We start from the raw sequence: 27,877 nt of genomic DNA, 5'->3' as shown, positions 1-27,877 counted from the left end.
GCTGCAAAACAATCTGCAATAATCATCAGGCTCACCACATCACACATCTTTTTCTTATCAGCCAAGTATACAGATTTGATTTGTGGAGTTGTGTTTAATCTCTACATTCTATAAAATACTTGGCCTGAAATTCTTGCTGAGGGGAAAAATTTCTAACAATAAGTGAATCAAGCCTTCGTCATCTAATGTTAGTACCTTTGAATCATCAGCACTGAAAAATGCTTAAACGAGTTAATATATGTATGAAGAACAGTGCCTGGCATATTAGTGAGTGTTATGACAATAGTTTCTACTATGCTGTTAAAAAATGACTATCAGAAACACTTCTCATTCCTCATTTTAGTCTTGAATCCAAGGGCCATTGTTAAAGAGATACAATCCCAGGAAAATCTCTTAAACTTGTTTTTGGTGCTCTTGAAAGAAATATCAAAACCCACCAAGATTTGTCTGTTAACTGCTAATCTCTCAAGTAGTTGAAACAAGAGAATTTGTACAACCTTAGGGTTTAAGCCTAAAGAGAGATTAATGCCAAATGCTTTTTTTTTTTTTTTAAATCTAGGTATTTTCCCTGAGGCTAAATCATCAGCCTTGGAGCTGTTAGAAAGCAATTACAATATAGAAAAGTATATTTAAGAGTTTCTCAAATAGAAGAATATAATAAATTTTGATAAATGATTACTTCAACTCCCTTGAGAACATCTGAGTAAAATGACATTCATAAACTGTTTTTACTAAGTGATAGTAACAGTAATAGCAACGGCCAACATTTACTAAACACTTAATTTTGTGTCAGGTGCTAGGCTAAGTAATTTAAATCTGTTGTATTACGTAAGCCCCACAACTACCTCCTGAGATAGGGACAGGTTTTTATAGGTGACAAAACTAAATACAGAGAGGTCAAGTAATTAACTAGAAATGTCACTTATGGCATGTTGATAGAGCAGGTTTCAAACCCAGGCCATCTGACAGGGTCCCTTAGAATTTCTGTATGTCCCATCTTCCTGCACCCATAGAGATCAAGCAACTCCCTATTTTGGCAGTGTTAGTGACTCAGTGGCTCATATAACTAGATTGTACATGAAACCTGCGTACTAGAATCAGAATTGGTAGTTGGTAGGTTAATATCAGAATCCATGGTTAAGGCAGAATCATGGAAAATGATAATACAACCAACCAGATTCTTTTGGTGTCCTTGAGGATGAGTTACACTGGATTTTAAAATTAATCTTTGATCTAGTAAAGTAATAACAATCAGTAGTATAGTTTTTCCTTAAATGTTTTCATAAAATTTAAAGTATTATACTCCTACATATAAATCAAAGAAATTTCAATAATTACTTCTAAAAGAGGTTACAACTTCCTTTATAACATATGTTAAATTACCCTAAGCACTTAAAAACATTATTAATAAACTCCTTTTTAAGAATTTTGACAAAACCCTAGTCCTTAAATAACTCTCAAAGCCTAATTAAATAAAATATAAATGTAGCAAATTTTAAGTTCTTTCCATACAGCAGTAGTATTCATAAAGTTAAATTTTTTACATATTTCTACTAAATATTAGACAGATCAATTAATTGTATATTTTAAAAATTAGAATATTCAAGTAAATCAAGTATTTTTTAAAAATTATAATCCACAAGATGGAGACTAATAGTCTAAATGCAATATTCATAAATATATATACACAGATTATTCTCACTGAAGATATCATAACAATATCTAACTTTAACACCTAACTCTAACACCTCTGGTCTTAATTCTAAATTTTCCCAATATTAAAAGCACTTATTCAGGGTAAAAAATTTTACTATTCCAAGAATTTAGAATTTTACCTTCTAGAAGGGACTTGGGATTATTTTCTCAGCCAGATGAGGTTCATATTTATCCAAGATTTTGGAGAGCTATAAAATCCAGAGCTAAAGAAACCTAGATGTTTTTGTTTGTTTTGTTTTGTGTGATATGTTTCCAGGTGATCAATACTCTATCAATGTTGGGCAGCAGCAGTGAGCTGTAGCTCCCAGTGAGCCATCTAGTCCCTGGAATAAGCAGCCAACTCTGCAGAGAGACACAGCAGGTGGGTTAGCCTAAAGTATCAAATGCATTTTCTACTTATGATATTTTCCTTTCATTGGGTTTATCATATCATAATCCTATTGTAAGTTAAGGAGCCTTTGTGTAACTATAATCTGAGAAGCCAGACCAAGAAGCCATGAGAAATGAAACCACATAGCAATATGAACACAGGCACAAATATTGTGAATAAATAATTAGGAAACTAAATTTAGCAATATATAAAAGGCTAATCCATCATGGCCAAGTGGATTTATTCTAGGAATTCAGGATTAGTTTACCATCTAAAAAATCACTTAATTTTATACACTATTTTAGAGGACTAAAGGACAAAAAATAAATTTAAAAAAGACATAATGTTCTCAACAAACATAGAAAATGCATTTGATAAAACCCAACAGCATTCATAATAAAAACTCATAATAAGCTAGAATACACAGAATCTTTTAACACTTGATAAAAGGAATTTATCAAAAACCTACAACTACCATCACTTTTTATAGTGAAGAACTGAGACACACAGATTGATAAGGAGAAGGTAAAATAGTCTTTATTACAAGATATTGAGCTACTGCTTTAAGGTGTGGTCTTATATGTACAAATCCTAATGAAGCTGAAAGCTGCCAGAACTTATTTTGAAATAAGTGTAAAAAGTCCAATAAAAAGTCTAGAACTAATAAACAAGATTAATACACAAAATCAATTATATTTCTGCACTTTAGCAACAAAAATTTCTGAAAATAAAATTAGAAAATTTAATTCACAGTAGCATCAAAAAGAATAAAGAGTAGCAAATTACAGTGTAAGTTTTATGTACTGTAAAGTATTATTGTTGCTGATGGGAATTTAAGATCTAAACAAATGGAGAGATACTTCATGTTCCTGTATTAGAAGAATCCTAATTGTTAAGATGGAAATACTTCCTAAATTAATCTAAATATTGGAAGCAATCCTTATTAAAATCCTTATCCTTATTTGTTCAAATAAATTAAAAATTTATTTGAAAATGCTAAGTACCTTTGTAATGAAAAACACCTTTGTAAAAGAAGAAAAAAAAGGTGTTGGATTTTAACAACACCTATTTATTTAATCCAAATAATTTAACAATTTCAAAACTTACTGTAAAGTTATATCCATCAGGACAATTTGGTATTATCATAAATATAGACATATGGGGCTGGGGATGTGGCTCAAGCGGTAGCACGCTTGCCTGGCCTGCGCGAAGTGCTGGGTTCGATCCTCAGCACCAAATAAAAATAAAATAAAAATATTGTGTCCACCAAAAACTAAAAGTAAATATTAAAAAATTTCTCTCTCTCTCTTAAAATATATATATATATATATATATATATATATATATATATATATACACACACACACATATGGATCAATGAAACAAAGTTCAGAAATAAACTCTCACAAGTATAATCTGTTGATTTTTGAAAAAAGTACTGAGCTATTCATGGAGAAACAAGTCTTTTCAGCGAGTGATGATCTTGGAACACATGGATATCCATATGCAAATGAGAACAATATAATACCGAACCAAAACAAAAAACTCTTAGATCTGTGCTTCACAGCATAGACAAAAATTAACTCAAAATATATCATTGAGCTAAATATAAAAGTTAGAACAAAAATTTTCTAGAAGAAAACATAGAAGAAAAATCTTTGTGATCTTGGGTTAGGCAAAAAGAATTCTTACATACAAGAACAACAAAAAAAAGGAAGATCTATTAAAAGGAAGAAATCGTTCAACTGGATTACATTAAAATAGAACCTCCTAGGCTTCAAAAACTCCCACTAGGAAATTGAAAACATAAGTCATACCCTGGGAAAAATATTTGCCAATTATATTTCAGATAAAGGGCTTGTAAATAGACTAAATAAAAAACTCTTACAACTCAATAAAAGTAAGATGATTAAATTTACAAATGGTCAAGTTTAGAAGAGGTTGTAGTAAGTGCCATGTAAAGGAGTTGTCATCACCAAGATAGCAATTACCAGGACCAACAGACACTGGTGGGAACACCTCTAGGAGCTTCATAGGGATCTGCTGTTATTGTGAGGAGCCACCAAATGGGGAGTGTCTTGAGAGGTTGGTGGGAGAGGCGGAGTGGCCAATGCACATTATCTTTGGGATCAGCAGCAGTTGAGAAAAGCAGATGGTATTAGCTATACATATGTGCATTCAAATACTTTATTGCTCAGACCACTCCAACCTTCTGTCATCTCCACCATGAGTCATCCATAAGGGAAAAGGGTTATGTGTGGTGTTGTGGAAAGAGGAATGTTGGTATTTTAGTATACATTTCACTAGATATAAAGAATAGCAACTTCCTGCCTTGATACCAAATATGATTTCAAGCCCAGAACCTCTGAATAGATATATTAAGATATATTAAAACAACAAACTCAAAATGCAAAACCAAAATCCCTACAAATTTATGAGAAAAGTCTAGAATCTATATAAAGTCAGCAAAAAATTTAGAATAAATAAATAAATCCTAATTGTTTTTTTATTTCCATTTACTCTTTATAATAATCTTATTGGATAGGTATTATTCTGCAAATTAGAAAATTAAGACTCAAATGCATAGATTAATGTATCCAGAATTCTACAGGAAGCAAAACAGTAACTCAGACTTGGTTCCCTGACTTCAAATCCATTGCTTCCATGTGTCAAGATCTCATGGTTTTCTGGCAGGTGGGAGTCAAGAAAAGATTTTTATGTTACATAAAAATAGTTCTCTGAATCCTGGTATGACATACAGTGTCACCTGGTGGAAATGGACCATATGGGACTCTTTACTGTGCACATAGCTAAGACATGCTATTTATGTTTTGGACTAGCTTTTTTCTGGGCACCAACTGTTCATCCTTACCTCTCTCCTAACCCCAGGAGATCTTTGATATTTTTACTGTTTTCATAGTTTTGACTTTCCAGAATATAGTATGGTTGGAATCTACAGTATGCAGCTTTCTCTGACTTCATTCACTTCGTAATATACATTTAAGTTTCTCTGCTTTGTTTTTTTTCATGGCCTGATACCTCATTTCTTTTTAGTGGTGAATAATATTCCATTGACTGGGCACACCATAGTTTGCTTATCTATTTATCTACTGAAGAACATCTTGGCTGTGTCTAAGTTTTGGCAATTATAAATAAAGCTGCCATAAATACCCATGTGTAGATTTTTGTGTGAACATAGGACTTAAGTTCTTTGGGTAAGGGGTTGAGGATGTATGTCAGTTGGTAGAGTGCTTGCCTTGCATGCACAAGGCCCTGGGTTCAATACCCAGAACCACCACCAAAAAAAAAAAAAAAAGTTCTTTGGGTAAATATCAAGGAGCTGGATTACTGGGTCATATAATAAGCATATGTTTTGGTTTGTGAGAAACCACCAAACTGTCTTCCAAAGCGTCTGTGTCAGTTTGCATTCCCACCGACAACCAATGAAAATCCTGTTGCTCTTCAGACTTGCTGGCTTGTGTTGTTTCCTGGGTTCTGTATTTTGGCCCTTCTAATAGGTATGCAGGGCTATCTTACTGTTTTAATTTTCATTTCCATGATGACATGTAGTGTGGAGCATCTTTTCATGTGTTTATTTGCTATCTGTTTATCTTTGGTGAGACATTTGTCAAGTTCTGTGACTCATTTTAAATCAGATTGTTTCTATTATTGTTGAGTCATAAGAGTTCTTTGTATATTTTGGACAATAGTCCCTTTTCACAAGAGTCTTTTGAAAAGATGTTCTCCCCGTCTGTGGCTTATCTTGTTAGAGAACTTTTGAGTTAAACAATTTATAGAGTTTTCTTCATTTTAGGACTTCCTAACTCTTCAGACTGTGACTTATGGTGTATTTCACCAGTCTCTGTCTGCTGAGGCTCCCATAACAAAATATGTTAGACAAGGTAATTTACAGCAATAGAAGCTTATTGCCCACAGTTTAGGAGCCTGGAAAGTCCAAACTCAATGCACCAGCAAATGAGTTGTGTGTGGGGGCTACTGTCTGCCTTTAGGATGGCATTTTCCTGCTGCCCATTCACCTGGTAGCTTCATCCCATTTATGAGGGTGGAGACCTTAAGATTTAATTACTTCCCCAAAGGCCTCACCTTTTAATACTGTCACTTTGGGTATTAGCTTACAACATGCTAATTTCAGGGAACACCAACATTCAGATCATAGCAACACTTTCTTTCAGAGAAGATCAATGCTGGTAGAACAGAAAAAAAAAGTTGCTTTGAGAATTAGGAAGTCAATCTTAGAAAATATTTGATATTGGCCTCTCAGCTTCTTTATTTGATAAAGTGAGCCAACCATCCACATAAAATTCCACTGAGGTTGTTGCAGGGTCAAATAGGACCAAGTTTGTAAAATAATTTAAAATTAGTAGAGATTTATAGCTATTTAGGGCATTGCACTTAAATCCCAATAAGCAGTGGGCCACGTGAATCAGGTAGATAATAGCTTTAGTGTTTAGATTTAGAAATTGGTATAGCCAGAAAGGAACAGATGTCCTTTAGTTGCTAAGTTGGAATCAAAATATAGCTGTTCTAAATCTTTGCTTATCTGTTATGTTTTGCTTCCTTGGAATGCAAGTATGGACTCCCATAACTTTTCTTCTTTGTGGTTGCAGCAAGGGCTGACATAATTTCTATATTGGCTTCACAACCATGTATTATAGTAGATGCAGCCATTGTTATATTGTAGCCAATTCAGCAAAAGTCCCTGAACTTTTGTGGTGAGGAACAGAATGCAAAGGCGGACAGCAGTTTATTGTCACCAGCTGGGAGGGAAACCCCTAATTTAGCTCACCACTGTGTTCTGATCTGCTAGGCTTAATGTCCCTGAAGGGCAAAGATTTATTCAGATATCCCAGAGCCAGGAGGAAGCCAGCCAGCAGCCAGTTTTATTGTCTATCATCATGCCTGGTATGACTGGCTGTGTGTGTGTGTGTGTATGTGTGTGTGTGTGTGTGTGTGTATGTGTGTGTGTGTGTGTGCATGTGTGTCCCCAAATTGTTAATCATTCCTAAGACACAAGAGTTTTAAAGTGTTTTGGTTTTTAGGCTTCAGAAGAGTAAAGCAAGTGACATATTGTGAAGTTAAAAAGTACATAAGTGCCTATTTTGAGAATGGACATTGTTGGGTTAAAAAATGAAAAACGTGCTCGGGAGGGGGGAATGCTCTTCAGTTCCTTTTCCTTAACAAAAGAGAGATGGCATCTAATCCAAATTGATACAATTTCAGAAATAACCATGGTTACTGAAATGGATGCACTTTATACTCATCAAGAGAGCATTATGACAACAGTTGCTCTTTTCACAATAGCAAACCTCTTCATGGCAGCTAAAAATGGGAGAGTCAGCCCATGTTTGTAAGCAACAAATTTCAGCCTCAGACTAACCATTTAAATTAAATGACAAGAGAGATGTTGAGATCTGGGGAACACGAGCTTGAATGAGGACACAATCTAATGAAATCGTGATACGGTGGTCTGAGAAGTAGATGACCCACTTTTTGTTAGTGCCTTTACTAGGTCCAAATTGGATTTAAGTAATGGAGCAACAGCACTAATTCCAGATGTAAAGACAGTAACAGAGATCTGAAGTTTTATTAACTGAGTTGATTCCACCCTTGTCACAAAATTTTGATTTTGGAGATGTCCACAAGGCACAAAAACATTTTATGAAAATAGATTGATGTTTAAATTCATTCCACATTTTGGCAATAGGGACCAGAGGGCAAACAAAATAGGCAAGGCTTCTTAAGGCCTGGATATGGAGCTGGTGCCATATCACTCCAACACCCACTCCATTAGCTGAAACAAGCCAGACACAGATACAGAGAGGAAGTAGAGAATGGGGCCAATAACACAACTTACATAATGGCCAAATAGTAGTAAGTAATGTCTTATCTCTATCACTGAAGGTTGTGAGAAAAGTGATTTTCTGTGAGGAAAGGGAATCATCATCATTGTTACCATTTCCATAAAATCAAACCCATGTCAAACTTGCTACATTCCATACACTCTTTTAAAAGGTTTATATTTGCTTTTTTTTTTTTTTTTGCAATAGCTCTACGAGGTAGTCATTATCACTATGCCTATTTGTGGCTAAAGAAACTGAAACAGAGACTTTAGTTAAAATGCTAATTGATTTATAGGAAATCAAGACTGGCCTGCTGAGCTTCAGACAGATACACTGGCACAGACTCATGTATTGGAGGATGTGGCCTTGAATGATTTCCTATCATGGTACTTGTGTACCTTCTAAATCACAGAGAGGTGGGAAAAAACTCTACAATGGGTTGGCTATTCTAGTGAGGTTCTGCTGGTTACCGCTCCATTTCAGTGCCTTAATTGATCAGGTATTGTTCTAAAATGTTTATCTTATTTTTCTGCCTGGAATTGAAGGAGTCAGAACCACCATTCACTACGTTTTTTTTCTTCCTAATGATTGCTTTGTTCATCCAGTATATTTTTACTTTTAGCGTACCGGTAGGCTTTCAATTAAATAACTTGTCAAAAGATTTTGTATGTCTTTTATATCTAATAAGTCAAAAAAACCTGCTGACCATATATGCAATAGAACCCCCCCCCCCATTTTTTTTCCTCTATAGAAAATGCTTAATTCCTCCTTGGCTGAAAGAATACACTGGTCCAGAGGGGCCCAGAGCCTAAAGAGTCAGAGAAGAGTATTAAAGAGGTTACATTCCTAAATCAAGTATTTCCATTTTGATCTAGGTAAGAAACCACAGATTAAGCTTGGTTTAGCATGAGAAATTACTCTCAATAGTTCATTAAATGAAAAATCTAGGCTTCAAAGGACTATGGTATAATTCATTTATTCACACATTTTATTTTTGGTAAATCTTTATATATTATTAATACCTAAAGGATTTGAAAATTCTTTAAATTTAGTGCTGGATATGTTCCCCCAGTTTTTGACTAAATTGTTTTCTTTCTTCACATCCCATGTATTAAAAGTTTCTTGCAACTTTTATTAAAGCATAGCTTTTACCTACATTGTATTCATTTCTAGGAATTTAAGAATTGCTTATATATTCAAGAATAAGGAAAACACTCCCTGAATGTTCGGTAGTAGGCAAGTTGTCCAGCAAGCACCGTGTGCCATGCACTGAGCTGGCTGCCAGCGCTACTGAGGAACAAGACTCGGAGCTCCTCATTTCCAGGGCAGCATTTAGGAATGTAATGGTTAATTTGAATTGTCAACTTGATTGGATGAAGAGATGCCAAAGATTAAGAGGCTTCTGGGTGTGTTGATGAGGGTGGGTCTAGGACTGATTAGCATGTGGGACAGCCAATTGAATTGGAGACCCTCTTTATGAATGGGCAGCACTGTCTTTTTTTTTTTTTTTGGATTTTTTTAATTTTATTTTTTTTATTGGTTGTTCACAACATTACAAAGCTCTTGACATATCATATTTCATACATTAGATTGAAGTGGGTTATGAACCCCCAATTTTACCCCGAATGCAGATTGCAGAATCACATCGGTTACACATCCACAATTTTACATAATGCCATATTAGTGACTGTTGTATTCTGCTACCTTTCCTATCCCCTACTATCCTCCCTCCCCTCCCCTCCCATCTTCTCTCTCTACCCCATCTACTGTAATTCATTTCTCTCCTTGTTTATTTTCCCATTCCCCTCACAACCTCTTATATGTGATTTTGTATAGCAATGAGGGTCTCCCTTCATTTCCATGCAATTTCCCTTTTCTCTCCCTTTCCCTCCCATCTCATGTCTCTGTTTGATGTTAATCTTTTCTTCCTGCTCTTCCTCCCTGCTCTGTTCATAGTTGCTCTCATTATATCAAAGAAGACATTTGGTATTTGTTTTTTAGGGATTGGCTAGCTTCACTAAGCATAATCTGCTCTAGTGCCATCCATTTCCCTGCGGGCAGCACTGTCTTAATAGGATGGTGGCTTGGATGGAATGAAAGTTGAAAAAACAAAGAAAGAGCAGCAGATGCAAGCTCCAATCTACTTGACAGGATTCTTTTTTTTTTTTTTAAGAGAGAGTGAGAGACAGTGAGAGAGAGGGAGAGAGAGAGAGAATTTTAATATTTATTTTTTAGTATTTGGCGGACACGACATCTTTGTTTGTATGTGGTGCTGAGGATCAAACCCGGGCCGCACGCATGCCAGACGAGCTCCCTACCGCTTGAGCCACATCCCCAGCCCTTGACAGGATTCTTGATTGCTCCTTTACTCTTCCAAAGCAGACTCTGACAGAGATTCTCCAGGGAGTTTCCAGAAGCCTTTGGTCTTGGACTGGTGTAGCATCATTGATCCCTCTTGTTCTGAGACTTTATCCTCTTGGACAGCACAGCTACTGGTTCCTCCAGCTCTCTAGCCTGCAGACAGCTGTTGTGAACTATCCAGCTCTTAATTGTGTAAGCCAATCTAATAAATCCCCTTTTTATAATCATATTTCCTATTGATTCAGTTTCTGTAGAGAACCCTCACTAATATAAGGGTTTAACTTGGAAATCTGAAGGAGTACACTGGTCCAGACAGGCCCAGAGCCTAAAGAGTCAGGGAAGAATATTAAAGAGGTTACATTCCTAAAACAAGTATTGCCATTTTAATCTAGGTAAGATTTTCCTATTGTCTTCAGGGTGGATGGCATGGATCCACTTAAAAAGGAAGGCCATAAACCTAGGCATTAGATCAGAGACCCTGCACCTACTAGAAGAAAATGTAGGCCCAACTTTCTATTATGTCAGCTTAGAAACTAAATTCTTCAATAAGACTCCTAAAGCACTCCTAAATAAATAAAATCAAGAATTAATAAATGGGATGGTATCAAACTAAAAAGCTTCTTCACAGCAAAGGAAACAATCAACAGCATGAAAAGAGAGCCTACAGAATGGAACAAAATCTTTACCACCAGTATCTCAGATAGAGCATTTATCTCTAGGATATACAAAGAACTCAAAAACAAAAACAAAACACCAAAAAAACAACCCAATTAATAAGTAGGCAAAAAGAACTGAACAGGAACTTCACAGAAGAAATACAAATGGCTAATAAATACATGAAAAAAATGTTTACCTTCTCTAGCAATTAAAGAAATTCAAATTAAGACCACGCTGAGGTTCCATCTCAATCCAGTCAGAATGGCAATTATCAAGAATACAAGTAAAATAAATGTCAGCGAGAATGTGGGGGAAAAGGTTCACTCATACATTGTTGGTGGGAAAGCAAATTAGTGCAACCACTATGGAAAGCAGTATGGAGATTTCTCAGGAAACTTGCATCAAAATTCCATCATTTGACCCAGTAATACCACTCCTCAGTTTACCCAAAGGACTTAAAACCAGCATACTACAGTGATGCAGCCACATCAATGTTTATAGCAGCTAAGCTATGGAACCAACCTAGATGCCCTTCAACATATGAATGGATTAAGAAAATGTGGTATATATGGGCTGGGGATGCGGCTCAAGCAGTAACACGCTCACCTCAGCACCACATAAAATAAAAGAAAGATGTTATGTCCACCGAAAACTGAAAAATAAATAATTCTCTCTCTCTTTCTCTCTCTCTTCCTCTCTCTTAAAAAAGAAAATGTGGTATATATATATATATTACTCATCTATAAAGAAAAATAAATTTACGGGATTTGCCAGTAAATGGATGGAACTGGAGAATATCATGCTAAGTGAAATAAACCAATTCCCAAAAACCAAAGGCGAATGTTCTCTGATATATGGATGCTGACACACAATAAGGATGTGTGTGTGTGTGTGTGTGTTTGTGTGTGTGTGCGTAAAAACACAAGTTCATTGGAGTAGACAAAGGAGAAGGAAGGGAAGGGTGAGGGGATAGGAACTGGAAAGACAACAGAATGAATTGGACAGAATTTTCCTATGTGCATATATGAATACATGACCAGTGAAACTCCTCATCATGTACAACTTCAAGAATGAATCCTAATTAGAATAAGTTATACTCCATGCATATGTAGTATGTCAAAATATACTCTACTGTCATGTATATCTAAAAAGAACAAATTAAATTCAAAAAGGAAGGCTATGACATTTTAGAATAGTCATATAGCTCAAGACCTTTTTTATTTTATTTTTTCAGGCTTTTTCCAAACTATAAAGGTGTACCACTCACTAGACATGTTTTAAAAATGCTATGCTTTGGGGAAGTTGTCCCTCTCTAGATTTTTTTTTCTCTCTCTCAGCTATAACAGCAGTGATATTAACTGAATAACAAGCTAGTGTTTGCTGGGCATGGTGGCACACATCTGTAATCCCAGTGGCTTGGGAGGCTGAGGCAGGTAGATTGTGAGTTCAAAGCCAGCTTTAGCAAAAGTGAGGCAACTAAGCAACTCAGTGAGACCCTGTCTCTAAATAAAATACAAAATAGGGCTGGGGATGTGGCTAGGTGGTTGAGTGCCCCTGAGTTCAATCCCCAGTACCAAAAACACAACAACAACAATAACAACAAACATAAGCTAGTGTTTGGCTAGAGGGTGGGGATGGTATCTGCCTCATTCATCAAAGACCACTGACACTTAGCTGGGGGGTCTGGACAGCAGAAGGAAGAGTGAAAGACTGAGTGTAGCTGGGTACAACCTACCCTTCTCCTCAGATCTGGTTTGCTTTGGCAGAACATCCACTTTTAAAAAAATCAGAACTATTTATTGAGCTCCTATTGTAGGTTTGGCCATGTTCTAGGAAGTGGAGATGAAACAGGGAGAAAAAGGCATGATTTCTGACTTCTTGGAGATTTTCCTGTGGAGTGAGGAGGAGGGGAAGGCAACTATCACTAGTGAGTAAAGTACACTAAATAAAATAGTTTTCGATTCTGATTTGTGCTGAGGAGAAACTAAAGGGACTGAGAAAGGAATCCTGGGCAGGGGAGAATTGAGGGTCATTGTTGCTGGTGATTCCCCGTCAGGAGTCTGTGAATGAGGCCACCTCCTCATCTTCAGATAGGAAATCCTATAAAAGATATGCTTTAAAAAATGATGAATGAAACAATGGATCATGCACAGGGAGGTTCTCCAGGGACCTTGACATTCTTTTCTATCTCCCAGGCAGAGCGCTGATTTTCCTATGAGGGAGCAATGTATTCTGAGGCCTTGTTGAGCTGACAGAAAGCTTTTCTTCAATTTAAATGAGTTATGGTACAGAGTTAATGCCTTGTGTGGAACTGTTCCTGAAGGTTCAATTATTAAAAGAAAAATTACTTTCAGCTATAACATGTTATATTTTTAGTTTTTAATATTGTTTGTGTTTTGTATTAAACCAGTATTACATAGATACTCTTGTAAGGATCATATAAAAACAGAATTAACATGGTTAATTAATTCTTTTTTCCTAGGGTTATGAGCAAGTTGGTTTAGGTCAACTAGTGTGATGCTGGATGCAGAGAAAGAATTTAAAAATTTTTTTTGTTGTTTTTTGCTATGATGCCTGAGGAGGACCTTGAACAATAAAACCAAAGTGCTGTAGCCCAGACACAGCACGGCTGGATGAACTCCTAGTAAGGTACATTTTTACAAATTCTCTAAGAGATTTCTTCAAACAAGCATGTGTGCATTCACATGCTGTTTTTCAGAAATATCTATATCACTTGAAAAAGCAGAAAATTTAGAGCACAGTTTAAGACTTAAAAAAAATAGAAGAGCTGATTTTATAGACTATTTTCTTCTAGAAGGATTTCAGCATTTTCCTTAGAGTGACTGTCACTGGGTTATGCTAATGGATGATCACCTGGTGTCCTGTCTACTGGGAGTGTCCATTGACATTTAGCCTTGCTGACAGGACAGTGCAAGATGGGTCAGGGAGTAGAAACCATATAGTAGATCTACACCCATCCTTCTCTTGCTTTAAAACCAAGGAAGGAAGTGAATAGTCTTAGTAAATTCATAGAGCTTAACCATCTGGGTGTCTAAACAAGGTAGAGGGATGAGTCTTGCAGGATTTTCCCACATATCATAAAGCCTGAGGTTCCTCCTCACCTATCTCTTAAGAGGTTCACTGATTGGCTGCCTCTCTCCTGCTATTGATCAGCCCAGGGTAGTCTAAAAATGTGTTGGCTTTTCCATAGCTTGAAAAAGGGAAGGATAGCAATGGGGATACAAGTAAACATCCTGACAATAGTTTTTATTTTCTTACTCCTACCCTTCTTCTTCCCTCTTTCTCATTTTTCTCTATTCATTCCTCTCCTCAGTTCTACAAAACTAAGGCTTACCTATCTACTTCTGCCATCACTTGGAATAGGAGAGGCTGTCAATGATGAGACAGCCAATTGGCCTTAGCAACTTGCTTTGATTTTTTTCACCCCACCAACAAGGCAATGTCCTCACTGGTTCTTTTTGAAGGGAGAGTAGTAGGTCCAAGCAGCCAGGCTGTTGGACACCAACCCTCTGGCCAGTCTCAGCTTAAAGCAGCTCTCAGCAAACTGGTCCTGAGTCCATGAACAATTTTATGTTTCTTTGGAAACACAAAGTCAAGGACTGGATATTCTGAAAAATAATTTTTTTTTCCTGAAAATTTTTATTTCTCAAGGGGGTTATTACATAGTAAAAGCCTTTCCTATATTATCTAAAGCAACTTCTTCCTAGCCCTTTCCCTGATCAGACATAAAATCCAGGAAATTGTAGGGATATGTTGGCTAATAGTTTCTCAAACTGTAAAGCAGACATGGTACCTGGTGGTGAATATTCCACTTCAGGAAGTCTGCAGTGAGGTTCTGCAGTTCTAACAAGTTCCACAGTAAAGCTGAGGCTACCAGCTCAGGACCACACTCTGAAAACAAGGGACTGTCATATTTGAATACTGACTTGAGAAAAGACTCTGGGTTGTGTATTTCTGTTTTTTAAGGAAGTTTACTTTTGCCAGATCCAATTTGAAAATATGTCCTTAAGTGACGCTGAGTAGGATGCCTAGTAGAGCTTGTGTAGTCATTTGAAAGATAACAAACTGAATACAAATGGATAGTGTACTCAGAAGTAAAGTCTTCCTTCAGGCTGAAGTGGCTCACTGCCTGATAAACCTTGCCTCTTTGACACAGTTAAAGCATGTAGAAACATGAGCAAAACAATGACCACAGAAGGTAATTGCAGAGGCCATTCCAATTAACCGGCTACCCAGGGCTGAGAGAAGGAGACACTTCTGGTATCTGTCAAAGATACTTTGCAAACCTAAACAACAAATTGACTCATTTCACCTTCAGTTTCTACAGTCACAAATTGCAAATGTGAGAGGATGGTGTTTTTCCAACGTGATTTGAACAATTGGTGCCAGGTTCTTCATTGAGATTATACAATCAAACATGGAAATTATGGCTTTCAAGTAACATTCATTATGGTCATGTTGCAGTTAGACGGATCCAGGCAAAAGTGTAAAAATTGGACTGTGAATAATAATAGTAGTACTTACTATGTGACAATAATTCACATTCTTATTATGTAGTAATATTTTTACTTTTCCAAACAATACTAGAAGAAAGTATTGTAGTTATCCCCATTTCATGGTTAGAAAAATAAACATGATAAGTAACTTCCTCCTGCATTGAACCAAGCACAGGGACCTTGTGTGGTAAGAGGTTGCAAGTTGGGGACCCGCAGATGTGTTTTACTTAAACTCCCTGGAGATTTTTAGAAAGTCAAGTTAGTTTTTAACAAGTATGGCTGTTCCCCAACTTCTTTTGAACAGAAAAACCAGATCAGTCGGGGCTTTAGTCTTGCATTTCCTCATAGCCAGCATGAGCCTGACCAGAATTTCAACCATGCCCTTGGAAGGGATCTAAGCGCTTCATCTCAACAAGGTCCTTTCACTTATGTTTATTATTTCCTGGATCTTGTAACATTTGAGTTTGACACCTGGTGCCTTGTTGTCATCAAGGATATAACTAGAAGCCACCACCCTTAGCCAGTATTTTATTGAATGTTCATAGGACAGGAAAGTGAATGTGCTGGGTTCTGTAGGGCCTCAAGTCTAATGACAAATAGTTCAGCTCTCAAGATTTATTTCTGCTGCCATCACAGGCAGAAATATTTTCAGAGTTTTAGAAGTATGGTATTTACTGTGCATACCATCAAAGAACACGGGAAAGTAACATTACTGGCCAATGCGCAGAACTCCACACTGCTATGGTGGCAATACTTCTTCAGTGGTGCCCTCTCTGGCCTCTCCTTTTCTTCTCAGATTTACCATTTTGTCTGCATCTTGATTTTTGCAATAATTCATGCAAAAATGAGATGCAGAAGTGCTGAGTGAATTTCAAGCATAATGTATTTTCAAAGTCTCTGATTCTACATATAGAGAGTGAGATATGTAGGGTTGTTTTACTTTCCAGATGTTTTATGTTTTAAATAAAAACTGGGTTAATTTCTTAAAGAGTTATTTGAATAAAGCCATTTTCAAACTCACTTGAGGCATGGCTGACTCTTTCTACAATCTGGGTCATCAAAGATGGGGTTCCTTTAGAGAGAATGCCTGGGGGCCTGGGGACAATCAGGTGTGACTGTGTGAGTGTATGAGTGTGTATGTATGTGTGTAGGATGATCTATTCCGAGGAACTGGGATCTGACTCAAAGGAAAACTTTGTTTTTTTGGCCTGGGTGAGCAAGAGAGGCCAAGTGATGGATAAGGGGGGTGAACATGTTTTTAATTAGCCTGAAACACTAGCTGGCATAGATTTCATCCGCATCCAAGCAATCATGTAAGAATGGGAGCTTAGGAGAAAGCTGGTTATTATTCCTGAGACATTGCAGGGTCCTCAGTCTCTAAGGAGGCGGCATCTGCTACAAATCTTTGTGTTCTCTGACTTCTGTAATCTCTTAGCAAAGCCTTCCTGCTCTCTACTGTGAAACAGTTTCATAGAATGTGATTCTGAACTATCTATCCCCAAGAAGTGTCAAGGCCTTGACCAGTCTGCTCTGCCTCCTCAGGAGCAGGGCAGGATGCTGGGCTTGTCCTAGACACTAATAGCAGAGATGGTGGAAGCATCTACCATTGGCAGACAGCACAGAAGGAATGGAGTGAGAAAGAAGACAGTAGGGTGCTGGTGGGGGAAACGTGGGTGGGGAGATTTGGGGAGAAGTAGTTGAGGCAGAAGAAGTAAGAAAAGGAGGGCTGAGCTAGTCAGTAGGGGCTGTGAAGTGTGATGGAGAAAGAAATATGATTATAAGAGCAAACTTGACTGAGATATTACTGCAGGGCAGGTGCTATGATTTACTATTTTTATTCTCATTCTCCAGGGAAGGGAGTATAAAGAAGCCCCGTAAGGTTAAATAATTTGCCTAATGTCACAGTTAGCAATTTGTAGAGCTAGGATTTAAACCCAGGCAGTCTGATTCTACTGCCCATACTTCTAAATTCCTCTCATAGGGTGGTTATAAAACAGGGGGGAATAAAACCACAAGGCCGAGGATGAGCTAGCTGGTAAGAAGAGAGGAAAACTGAGAAGAAAAATGGAGAGGTCACCAGCCTGTTGAATTACACCCCAGGTGTAGGCCCTCTGACACTTGAAGTCACAGAACCTGGGACTCTGCTTTTGCTTCTTTGTAGTTAATATGACTTTTGGCCTCAGATTTCTTCTCTACAAAATTTGGGAGATAACCTGACTATGTCCTTGTAAGGATGAAGTGACATCAGTTAGGAAACACTGTGGGCATTATTGGATACTTCTTTCGTGACAGGGCTCCAGCTGTTGAGGCTCATTTTCTATTAACACATCAGGTAGGAAGCTGAATCAGCCATTGAACCTGGGTGCACAGTAAGCCACCTTCCTTCTGCAATGTGATTTCCTTTATGTCCCTACACTGCTGTTGTTGGGAAGAGCTGTCATCTTCTTTATCTGACTCTTGCTTCTCTGTTAATTTTTCCAAGTGTCTAAAGGAACAGCACATTTTCTTCTTTTCACAGGATCAGTGATCTTGGCCTCCTGAGTCTATAATATTGACCTATCTGTTAGTTACTGCCACTGCGAAGCCTTATCAGTGGCAAAGTCACTGCAATGAACCCAACAGCCACTTGAACTCTCAAAGACCACATTTTCTTTATCTTGTCATAGCAGGGTCATTTGCTCAAAATCAAACCGAATTGATTCTTTTATTTTCTTTCCAGTGACTGATATAGCACCTCGGAGTTTAATGATCCTGGTTTTCATTGTCCCTGTTGCTAGTTAGATATGCTTTCTAATTGGATGAAGTGGGTAGAGTAGTGTGCTAGTTATCTTTTCTTCTCTGTAACCAAAAAGCTGACAAGAATAACTTAGAGGAGGAAAAGTTTATTTGGGGATCATTATTTCAGAGGGTCAGTCCATGGTCTGGGCCCAATTTCATTGCTCTGGGTCAGAGTTGAGACAGACTGTTGAGGCAGAAAGTTCTCATAATATAACCATTTCACCTCTGAATGTTCTTGAACTGCCTCATGAACTCATACTCAAACCATAATAAGGAGAGTGTATGTGTATAATTGGGGAAAGAGGAGGCAGTAATACTGCCTTCGTACCCATCTTGCCTTTACCTGGGCTACCTCGATACACTGCTCTCAATAGCCTCCATCCAAAACATGGGTAGCTATAGCACTAATGGCTTAGTGCCTTCTGGTCTTCCCTTTTGGGGACTTTCTCTGCAATTCTCTTCACCCACCTACTCTTATTTCATTCTCTGCAGGTTGTTATTAATCCTTATTTGAAATGTCACTGCTTCTAACAGTGTTTGACTTTTAATAGAAAAATGGTGAAAGAAGAAAAGCCCTGGGATCCCAAGAATACATTTTTTTCTGGAGGTATATTTTTAGGTTTTGGCACAGAAATTCCTAGTATCCCCAATTTCAGATTCTGGGCCTTCTCACTTTTGATTTCTTCTGCTCCCATTGTTCTTCCTCTTGATTGTCCACTAGTTTAGTTTCCACTCTTTGCTCAAGTGTCTGCTCAAATGCCATCTCCCCAGAGAAGTTTTCACTTACCTCTTGTGTAGTCTATCATCCCCACCAAATCTGATCTTGCCTTAATTTTTCATAATACTTATCACTACTCAACACTACAAATACCATATTTGTTATCTGTCTACATGAAATAGGATGTTAAGAGTAGGACTGTAGAAGCATTGTTTATTTCAGTCACCACTGTATCCCCTAAAGAAGTGTCTTATCAGGCTCCATATTTTTTTCTTAAATCAAGGAGGTCATTTGGAGGGGTTTTCCTGATGTTTTTTCATCTTATTGGATATGATGTGCCTTTACCATTTTGTTTATATTTTTTTCATTGATTGACTCAATAACAATTTTTAAATCTACTAAGTTGCAGTCCTTGGATTGGTGTTGAGACTAGAAAGATAAACAAGGCACAGTCCCAGCTTTCAAGCTGCTCACAGTCTAGCAGAGGAGGCAAATGAGTAACAGAAAAGTGCAGCACAGTGAGGGGGCCGGCCAGATAGTCCACATTCTGCTGTATTTTTGTACAGTAATAAAATGAACAAGAACTAACCAGAAGATCTGGGGGTAGGGATGTCTTTCTAGGAAGAGGAGATTGGTTATCATTAATGTCAGGAAGGTGCAAAGGTTCACGGTAACTTATTTGAGATACAAGTAGTTCAAAATGCCCATCTTGGATGACATGAGCACATATTGAGTGAGGTAAAGCTGGAAATGAGTGAGATAAGGGAGGAAGTTATGAGAAGTTCTGAAGCCTATTTTTAAAAGTTTGATCTATTTCCTTAAAGCCACCAAGGAATTTTAAACAAGTGCGAACTATAATTAGATAAGTATTTATCCACTCTGTTTCCTGGAGGATTTTCTCCTATACCCAGAATTAGCATCAGTCACAATAAATGGGCAGTGGAGGTGTGAAAAAAAGTCATATTTATTGACTTTCAAGATGCCAGTCAGTGAGAGAGGAAGGAAATCTGTAGTATATAAACAGTTTTCTAGTTGTGTATCTGTTTTGTGAAATTTTTTAGATGGGGAAATTTTCAAGGATTTTCCAAATAATCAAACAGTATAAATGACCTCCATGAGCACATCATCCAGCTCCTGAGCCGATTACAGTGACCATGAGTAGATCACCCAGCTGCTACTCGCATTCCATCATTCTCTGTACCTCTACCAACTTATCACTACTAACCTACCTCAGTTTTCATCTTGAATGTTTCTTTTAAAGACATAATTTATATATATTGAAATGCACACATCCAGGCTGTGGAGTTTTGACTCATGCCTGTTCCTCTCAGGAGTTTGATCATCAGCCTTCTAAGAGCAGTAATGGGACACCAGATGACCACCTATAAGTAGAAGCAGGGAGGTGGGTAAAATAATGAGAAGGACCAGGGAGGATGGAGAGTGTTGTAAGCAAATGGTATATTTTCTTATATTTTCCTCTTTGATTTTCCTCTTGTTGAAACTCCTAGTCCTTCAGTTCTCTTATGCCAACTAAAAGTCACATGGGAAGGATGAAATTAATTCACATCAGAGAGTACCATTTCTTTCTGAATGATGTACCTGGCAACACCTTCTGATATTTCTTAGAATAGTTTTGCATGTTCTAAAACTTCCTAGAAGTGAAATTGTTCAGTATGTGTTCTTGTGTGTCCAGTGTCCTTGGCAAGCATACTGTCTGTGATATTAACTCTTTTGTTACAACAATAGTTCATTCCTTTCTATTGCTGAGTAGTATTCTATCACAAGGATATACCACAATTTGATCAACTATTTTCCTATTGATGGACAGTTGGGTTTCTAATTTTAGGGCTATTATGAATAAAGCTGCAGTGAACATTTTTTTAATATTTATTTTTTAGTTGTACACAATACCTTTATTTTGTTCATTTATTTTTATGTGTGCTGAGGATCAAACCCAGGCCCTTGCACGTGCTAGGCGAGCGCTTTACCACTGAGCCACAACCCCAACCCCTGCAGTGCACATTTGTATGTAAGTCTTTGTATGGAATATATGTTTTTATTTTTCTTAGTAGATATGAAGTCATGAACTACTAGGTCAAATGGCAGAGATGCCTTTAACTCTTAAAGATGCTTTCAAATAATTTTACAAATTGATTGTACCATTTTATACTTCTATGTGCAATGTATGTGAGTTCTGGGTGCTCTGCATTTTAGCTTACTTTGATGTTGTAGTCTTTTCTTTTAATCAGTTAAGTGGGTATGCAGTACCATCTCATGAATTTTGATTTTGCTTCTATGTGGCTAATGATGTTGAACAATTTTTCATGTGCTTAATGGTTATTTGTGTATCTTCTTTTTTGAAGTTCCTGTTTAAGTCTGGCTCAACTATTTTCTGTCTCTCTTTAACTGAATTATATAGATTCTTTCTATATTGTTTTTGTAAGTCTTTGTCAGCTATGTTTCATGATTTATTTTCTTCTAGCGTATAGGAGAGATTTCAATTCATTTTTCCATTCATTTCCTTAATTCTATCTTTGTATAAGTAGAAGTATACTCTTGATGAAGTCTAATTTTTTAGTTTTCTAAATTATTATTGATTTCTATGTTCTGTCAAAAAAAATATCATCTTTCAAGATCCTGAGGATATTCTCCAATGTTTTATCTTATACTTGTGGTTTTATATTTAGATCTAATTCCATCCTCAATTATTTTTATGTTTTTTTGTGAATTATAATTCTATATTAAAGTGGGATTCATTGTGATATTTATAGATGGATATAACATAAATTGCTTAATTTTTGAACAGTGTGAGATAGGGATCAAGGTAGGCTTTTTGAGGTACATCTGGACAATTAGGTTGAGGTGTATGAGGGAATCAAGGACAGTACAATTAGGATTATAAACATAAACTCAGGGATGATTAGCACCTAATTACACAAGCAGTTGTTGACTTAACATTAAACAGGGATCAGACATAGCAATAAGAAAGTAAAGGAATAGAGAGGAGTACTTGGAGTTACTTCCATTTATGGGGTCAATGGAGGAGAAAAGGTAGGACCAAGAAGATGGAAATGATTTGAGAGAAAATTTCATAAAGGAGATACATGTTCAATCACATTGAATGTTTTAAAGTAGGTTAAACATGGAAGATCTGTTATGATTTAGATATGAGGTGTCCCCCAAAAGTTCATGTGTGAGACAATACAAGAATTTTCAGAGGTGAAATGGTTATAAGATGTGTAACTTAATCAGTGACTTAATCCACTGATGCATTAAGGGGGTGGTAACTAGAGCCAGCTAATGTGTGGCTGGAGAAAGTAGGTCCCAGGGGTATGAATTTGGGGTTTACATCTTGTCTCTGGTGAGCAGAGCTCTCTGTCTGTTTATGGTTGCCATGTACTGAGATGTTTCCCTCTGCCATGCCCTTCTCCATGATGTTCTTCTTCACCTTGATTGAGCCCAGAGCTATGGGGTCAGCTGACCATGGACTGAACTTCTGAAATTGTGAGCCAAAATAAACTTTGGGTCTTTCGGTCACAGTGATAAAAAAGCTGACTAAAACAAGGTCAGTATTAAACACGATTGTTTTTGTTGCAAGTGACAAATCCAACTGACACCAGCTTTGGAATAAGAGGAAAAATTAGTCATGTAGTCCACCAAAAGCAAGGATAAAGGTTGGTCTTCGGAAAAATTTTACCAGGGATGGGAAGCCTCCTGAACTCTTTGTTTCTTATGTAGGCTTCATATTCTTCTGTTGTCATTCAGATAACAGAAGGGATTATACCGTAAACATTTCTTGGCCTAAAATCTTACTGTTTTCATTATAGACTAATCAAACTCTTTCCCACACTTTTTCTCTCATCCCTGGTAAAAACAAAATCTCGGGAAGTCTCCTCTCATTGTCTGGATAAGTGGTATGTGGAGATACCCAAGATGGCATCTCCCATTGGAACTATAGTATAATGTGGTGATTAAGATGAACTCTGAAGCTGCCTTCCTCGGCTCAAATTCCCACTTACTCACTACTGACTAGATGAGAAAGTGGGAGGTAATTGTCTTCCATGTGAACTAAAGGACTTTAGGAGGATATGGCACTGTGTGTTAATAGTGATTTTCAGTGCAATTGTGAATATGGGACCCATATTGTTTTTGGTTTGTGGCATGAGTAGAGATGGAGAATAAACAATGAACAAAGATGATTTTAGAAGCTTGGTTAAAATGAGGGAGAGAAGATGAGTGCTTACAATTTTTAAAATCTGGGGCAAAATTTTTAGCATGATTCCTACAGTAAGAGGGCAGAGTTAATGAGTTAATAATAGAGGTGAAATCTGATGGAGTGACAAAAGCAAGGCACATGAGTGAGGAAAGGATATAATTAAGAACTCTGTTTGAAAAGATTAGTCTCATGCAAACTATGACTGAAAGAAAGAAAAAAGAAAGGCATGGGTGGGGTAAATATGTAAATGGAAGAACAGCGGTAAAAACCAAACTTCTTGAGAGCAGAGACTGTCCTATCTTTGGATTGCTAGTATTCAAAGATCTCATGCAGTAGACAGGAAGTAAACATTTGTTCAGTTGACTGAGCTCATGTCCAGTGGCCTCTGCTTTCTCCATGAAGTTCAGGTTGGGTCATTGAAGGAAGTAAGAAGAATCTAAAGTAAACAAAAGAAGGAAGAGTAAAGCTATGGACTAGCTTTGTGGTGCATAGAACAGATGCCATTGGCATACACAAAGATGCTTCTTTTTTATGCACTTTGTAAAATATGTACAATATTGAGAGATGATGGATTCTTTTTCAGTATTTAAAATTTAGAGTATCTACTGAGCTAGCAAACAGGCTGCTTTAGTTTCTGTATCCTTTGTACTTGACATCTTTGGATTCAGTTATAGAAAGACCCTTAGAGGTCTGTTGGGGTTCAAAAAGTTTGAAGAGAAGATTTTGGACTTCAACTATGATTTTCTTCTCTACTTTTTCTTTATTTTCTATATCTTACAATATATAATCAATGCATACAGTTCTTCTCTAATCTAACAGTATCACCTTTACCCAAAGTTTTCAGAACTGGCTAAAACTGAAACTTAATGAGCTAGAGGAGTTACTTTAAGTGGCATTTTTTGTTTTGAAGACTGGAAAAGAAACTGAGATAAAGCACAGGTTTAACTTGAAGCTTGTGAAGCATGATTGAGAGGAGCAAATGGATGACATTCAGTTCAAGAGTTGCCAGTGGTCTTTAATGACCTGCTAGATAAAGCAGAAGATTGGGTAAAATGCATGGTTCATCCTGTATATTTGTAATTATTCACCTAAAATTATTCTGAAATGCAATAACCTTTCAGACATATTAATTTGAATATCAAGTATGATATGCAGATGTTCCAGTTATTGCTTTCTGTCATTTTGTATAAAAGAAATGAGGGGAAAAAAGGTCATTAGACTTACCAAGGTTGTTTTATATGTGTTTCTATCACCATCATTCCAACAAAGTTTAAAATTCTTAGGATTCAAAGTTTTACTATAAAAATAGTTTATATTCTTCACATGCTGGTAAATTTTATGGTCTAGAATTTATTTATTAAACACCACACATCAGTCATGAGAGAGTGTGATCAATATCCTTAGTGAACTTGTGGATCAGTTAACAACCACCAATTTAAACAATATCTAGTATATGAAGGTTCCCCCAGCCTTAACCAGTTATTGATTTCTTCCTCAATTGGTTCTTATAGCTTCTTGGTCTTATCCATCTTACACAAAATCACATAGTGTTTTATAATTATATTTTTGGTTTTCTTTCTCTCTCTAGATTGATGAAGAATAGAAATCATGTTATTTTCTTTGTTTCTTTTGGGAGATACTTTTCTGTGTCATTTCTTTTCTGTATCAATTCTGTATGGACTATCTTTCAAGGATGTTATCAAACAACCTTGGAAGATGTGTTATCTAACTATATAACAAAGAATGTAGGCCTTCCCCCCCCCCCCCGATAATAAAACCATCTCCTTTGGAGCAAAGGTTGAGGTTTTCTAATAAACCCTTTTAAAGATAACCTCCCCTAAGCTCCAGATTCCTCTTCTGTGACACAAATCCACTGTCACCCTGGAAGGAAAATGGTAGACATAGAAGATTGGTGTAAACACGAAGCTCAAGCTGCCTGTTGTGAAGGGAACAACCAAGGCCTTTCTTCTGATCCCAGGACCTCATGTTTTCTGCCAATGTCCATGAAATGGGGCAGGATAACTTTTAGTTTTCAAATAGAGCAAAATCTCAGATCCTCATGGTTCTTGACAGTACATAGTATGTTGCCTAGAATGATGTAGGGGAAGTACCTAGATTTCTGGTTTTAATTGCAATTTTATTTTAGTTACAGAATGAATATTTTCATCAAATTTTCTCAGTTACTAGCCAAAAATATGGTTTAAATATCTTAATCTGTTTAAATCTCAGTTTCCTTGTGTGTTCAATTGAAAGAATAAAATATATGCCTTATAGGCTTATGGTAGAAATAGAGAAACACGGATCATGCCTCTCTTGTAAGAAAGACTAGTTGCTCACAGCAGTCAACAGCTAGCTGACAGCCTCCAGCAGTCTGCCTTTAAGGTCAGTCTCAGCCGTAGAGACACATCACCAACGACTCGACTCCACGCTTTTCTGGGAAGTCTGCATCCAGTGACTGCAGTGTGTGTGTGGGTTGCATAAAGAACTAGCCATTTGGGCCCCCAAACAGACATGTTGGATGATACTTGTTATTGAGCTTACTGCTAGTTTAGCTGAGGTTTTGTTAAGCCTGCATTGCAATTTGATTGACCTCTACATGTAATTGTGTTTCTTTTTAGAGATCCCTTCCTTTTACATAATTTGATTCCTAATAAATATCTCAATCATCCTCCAAGACCCAAACTCCATTTGAGCATCTGCTCCTTAAGAATTCAACCTGTATCAAGATTATTGTAGGTATTACTAGTAAGGATATGTCAATTACTCGGAGCAGTCATTTCATATAGTTAGTAGGCTTTAATTACTAGCTTATTGTTGTTATCAACATTTTTATGATAATCATCTGTAAGGAACATCCTGGGAGCATGACCCTTGCAACTCAGGATGTTTGTGTTCTCCTGTAGTGTATCTGGGAAAGAGCAAAAAGGATGTGGAGTTACTAAAAACTGAACCATAAGGCGATTAGTTGAAACATTTAGATATTCAACCTGGAGAATGAAAGCTTTGAAAAGAACTTGGAAATCTGTGTACTAATACTCAAATAGCTTTGATCCCAAAGTTCATTTACAAGGACAAATGTAGATGTCACAAAGAGGCAAAGAAAATAAGGAAAGCTTTTGAATAAAATGGCCCAGGCTCTCACTGGAAGGTCCCTTGTCAGAGATACTGTGGAGGACCCTCAAGGTCTTGGTGAGGATGAGAGAGAGAGGGTTATAGATGAGGTAACCTCTGAGATTACTGGTTGAAAAAAATTTAGAAATCCAGTGGTTCAGCTTTTTTTGAAAACAGGAAACTCATATTTATTTCTTGAGATTTCCCAAACAAAATACCAGCTTTGTTAGACATACTGTTGAATCAATGTGAATGAGAAATCAATTCTTAGAAAGATGCTAATTTCTGCTCCACTACTTTCACTCATTTATTGGAAAATATGTGCTCAATATGAAGCTAAATATACACAGCCACATTGTGTAATGGGATGCCTGGGAAAGTGGAACTTTAAAAATATATGTGTGTATTTAGTGAGAGATGCTGTCATAAAAGTTCCTAGGGTTCAGTGGCTCAGGACACTCCACAGAAAACTTTTTGTTTTTGAAGTCCACTTGAGGAACTTCTTTTGGCAATTTGACATTAGAATGCCATCCATGACTGTTCTAGACTTTTAGTTCCTGTCCCCCATTTAAAAAGTTGCTGGGGAAGGGATGGACAACTTTGCCAAGGAGTTTGATATTGAGCTTGAGATTTAGGGGGTGGGGCTTGTGCTGTAGCCCTTGATAATTTGCCTTTAAGTTTGAAAGCTATTGAATTTGATCAGATGTGCTGGGGAAGTCCTTCTTGGGGGTCTGGTGTATATTGGGGGAAAGGAGAGCAGGCAAAATAAAATTCTTTTACCGTGGGCTAACTTAGTTACACGTTTGTCTTCCTTCAGGCCCTGGTAATGCACTTGAACCCCACAGTCCTAGGGTGATATGCTGTTGTCCACACTTTGTTACAGGCTTCTCTCTAGTAATGGGAAGGCTTTGTAGACAGCTGCTAGACAGGATGGTTTCATTTTCTGCAACCTGTTCCAGTTGCTATCAGGGTCAGACGCTTCGTGTCAATGTGGGTGCAGCAGTAATACATAATATAGATGGGAGTTTCTCTCTCTTTGTGTGTGTGTGTGTGTGTGTGTGTGTGTGTGTGTGTGTGTGTGTAGTTCTTTGTCAAAATAAATGTTTTGGTCTGTATCCAAAACTGACTCCTTGAGTCAACGTGGGGCCTAATCACGTACTGCTTTTTTAGTTTCTCAACAAATGCATGTGTGTTTTCACCTGAAGACACCATAAGCTGAGACCCCAGAAGTATGTGTAGAGCAGGGGACCAACTTCAGCTCCACAAACTGGCTGCACTGTTTTTGGTCATATTAATTTAATAGACAAACTTCAGTTTCCCCCTACATGCTTGGTTTCTCTTGGGCAACCATTGCAAGGCAGTAACCTAAAGGGTTCATTCTCCTGGGAAACATTCCTCCAGTCTCCTCAGGGAGACCAAAGGTGGTTATGAGAGCAAGGAGAGAAACTTTGCCTTCTTTGCTCCTTCCTGAGAAACTACCAGGTTTTGGTGGTAGCCCAGGAACAGGTCACTATAGTATTGCCAGACTCTGATTTTGGCAGCAACCACAGCAAATAAGATTAACCATGATGC

General features: G+C 37.2%; 1 long non-coding RNA gene across 2 annotated transcripts in view; it reads left to right on the top strand.

Moving 5' to 3' along the window:
• Positions 1–27,877, top strand: part of LOC308646895 — a 231,916-nt gene that overhangs the window by 10,541 nt on the left and 193,498 nt on the right. For both annotated transcript variants that reach the window (XR_014021504.1, XR_014021505.1), the window contains exon 2: positions 1,973–2,077. This is a non-coding gene — a long non-coding RNA (uncharacterized lncRNA). The remainder of the gene's footprint in view (positions 1–1,972; positions 2,078–27,877) is intronic.

The sequence above is a fragment of the Spermophilus citellus genome (assembly GCF_964194105.1).
Source record: "Spermophilus citellus genome assembly, chromosome: 4".
In the NCBI taxonomy this organism is placed as follows: Eukaryota; Metazoa; Chordata; class Mammalia; order Rodentia; family Sciuridae; genus Spermophilus; species Spermophilus citellus.
The sequence above is the reverse complement of the archived record's forward strand: the minus strand, read 5'-3'. Positions and strand labels throughout refer to the sequence as shown.